This window comes from Gekko japonicus, unplaced genomic scaffold, assembly GCF_001447785.1.
Source record: "Gekko japonicus isolate JY-2015 unplaced genomic scaffold, Gekko_japonicus_V1.1 scaffold277, whole genome shotgun sequence".
In the NCBI taxonomy this organism is placed as follows: Eukaryota; Metazoa; Chordata; class Lepidosauria; order Squamata; family Gekkonidae; genus Gekko; species Gekko japonicus.
Genome location: NW_015168055.1, coordinates 320,823 through 323,803, shown reverse-complemented (window position 1 = coordinate 323,803; position 2,981 = coordinate 320,823).

Sequence of the window (2,981 nt, the reverse complement as noted above, 5' to 3'; positions counted from 1 at the left end):
ATGCGGCAGGGATGTGATTCTACTGAGTCCACCCTCTGAAACTGCCATTTTCTCCAGGTGAACGGATTTATGTAGTCTGGAGATCAGTTGTAATTCCTGGGGAACTCCAGACCCCACCTGGATGCTGGCAACCCTATGATATCATGCCAGTGCTACATCACTCTGTCAGATGGAGATGTTAGTTAAGAAGCAAAAGAAAAGAAGCCTCCAAATCAATTTTTGCTAGTTTAATAAGAACAGAGTTGCAAGCAATGTTCCCTCTAAGCTGTGGAGTCTTGTGAGCAAAAATTCTACTTTGTGAGCTACTGGCATTAAAGTTGTGAGCAAGCGATTTGGCTGCTGGATAAATCAGTTTGCTTTGGAGCCATCCCTTCCTGAACTAAGACAAAAATGTATGAGCCGGAGGCTAAAAATCTGTGAGCTAGCTCACACCAACTCAGCTTAGAGGGAACTATGGTTGCAAGCATGGTTTTCAATCAATTATCTCTATGCTGACCTCCCTCAGTCCTGTTGAATACAGCAGGTACCTCTTAGGGCTTTGGGGCAGAAACTGATAGACAGGAGGCAGATAAAAGGCTTACAAGGTATCTTGTACCATTAAAACCATGGGGAGGGGGCTGCTATGGCCCAGTGGTAGAGCATCTACTTAGCATGGAGAAGGTCCCAAGTTCAATCTCCAGAATATCAAATTCAAAGGACCAGACAGTAGGTGATGTGAAAGACCACTGCCTGAGACCCCGGAGAACTGCTGCCAGTCTGAGTAGACAATACTGACCTTGATGGACTAAGGGTTGGGTTCAGTCTAAGGCAGCTTCATGCATACATAGGCACACTGCTTTTGATCATATAGAACTTTGTATAGTGATTGTACTAGCAAACATTCCAGGTCACAGTACAGGCTCTATGATTTGGCTATGCCTTGAAATACAGGGTAGCTGAGGTGCAGTGAATTGTGAATTGCTGGATTTAGTCGAGCATTGCTGCATACATTACATCCCATATGACAACACCGATGAACACACAGCCATAGAGTTTGCTTGAACTGCTGTCTTTATTTCACATTAATCACCGTTGCCACCCCCCTCATCAGATATGTGTCCACTTTCCATTGTTCTTGTACATTCTGACATACCTGTTCAGGAATCCAGCCTATCCCTGCTGTGATATATGAGACTTGTTTGCTCTCCAGGGCAGCAAAGTAATTATGCCTGCGTGAAACTAATTTTGTAACTTATGGTAACTGTAAGAACAACCTGAGATCAACCTGAGAACCAGATTAATTCCCTTGGCATCCAAAAGCAGTTGAACATTTAAGCCTTTTCCTAATGGCATTAAGGATTTCTTTGTGAAGGCTTTCACTAATTATTGATATTTTACCCTGTCCACTGGATAGAAACTTGTCTGCCTTTTGTATGAATAGGGTAAAGATTTTCTACATGTACTTTTAATGTTGTTTTCTTTCCAGACGTACACCCTGTCAGAAACTGGAAAGGCAGGATATAAATGTTTAAATAAATAGATTTTTAATGTTGGATTTTGTGGCCATACCACTTCTTTTTAAGACTGCATTCAGCCATCACAACATGATGTAAGTAAACTGAAATTTGCCACAGCAGGGATGAAGGCAGTTCATCATCCCCCCTCCTTTTCCTCTCATGTGTGGAACAAGGCTTCCAGGTGTGAAAAACTTTACATCATATCCTAGTTCCCCGTGACATGTGGACCAATTCTGCAAAAGCAGTTGTTGCGCCCTCAATCTCCCATTTCCCCTGGGTGTACTGCTCAATTTCCCACTATTTGCTGCACGGCTGCATTTTGACCTGCATCTCCCCTGATTCCCCTTGCATCTTTTTGATCCTAAAAAAATTAGGATCAAGAAGACGTGAGGAAAATCGGGGGGGAGATGTGGGTCAAAATGCAGCCGCACAGCAAGTAGTGGGAAATTGAGCAGTACAACTGGGGGTGGGGGGGGACCGAGGGTGTAACAACTGCTTTTGTGGAATCGGTCATATTTTAACCCAGGTTTGGAATTTATTTATTTATTTGTGGCATTTTTAACCTGCTTTTGTACTAAAAAGGACTCACTGGGTATTTCAATCCCAGTTTGTGGGAGGCAAACATCTCTCCAATTTGCCCAGACACCTGAGTTCAGATGTCACGGGGAATTGGAGTTTGTTTAACACCCAGAAACCTTCAATTGCATCCTGTGTATGAAGGGAAGGGGAATAGGGAGGAACTTGGTGCGCCTGTCACAAAAAATCTCAGTTTTGTTACAGCTTCCTTCAGTACCAAAATATTTTTTGCCATAAGATGTCATATTGATTTCATAAGCACTCGTGTTAAATCCAAAACCAAAAAGCCATGTATTATTATTATTGTTGTTGTTGTTGTTGTTGCATGAACAGGGTCAGGGCGACTGACATTCATCGGTACAGGTACCATAAATCCACATAAAAACATATAAAACATTTTAAAACTATCAAATAATCAAAGTGCTAACAGTGGTAACATTCTTCGTTGATAAGATGGCATGCTATATGATGTAACAAACAAGATTTCCAACTGAATGATCTTCCAGCATCACACAATGGTATAACTCAGTCTCCAAACTAGGGCCAGCCCACCACCACAGATGTTGGTGGTAGTGGTGAGGCGGCTCCTAGTCGAAAGCCTGGTGGAATAGTTATGTCTTGCAGGCCTTGTGGAACTGTAAAAGATCCCACAGGGCCCTTATCTCTTCTGGGAGCTCATTCCACTAGTATGGAGCTGCCACTGAAAAGGCCCTGGCCCTGGTAGCAGCGAGCCTGGCATCCTTAGGGCCTGGGATGGTCAATTGATGTTGTGACCCCAACCATAGTGCTCTCTGGGGTATATATGGGGAAAGGCAGTCCCTCAGCTATGTCGGACTGTGGCCATATAGGGCTTTAAAGGTAAGTACCAGCACTTTGAAGTGAATTCGGTATACTATTAGCAGCCAGTGC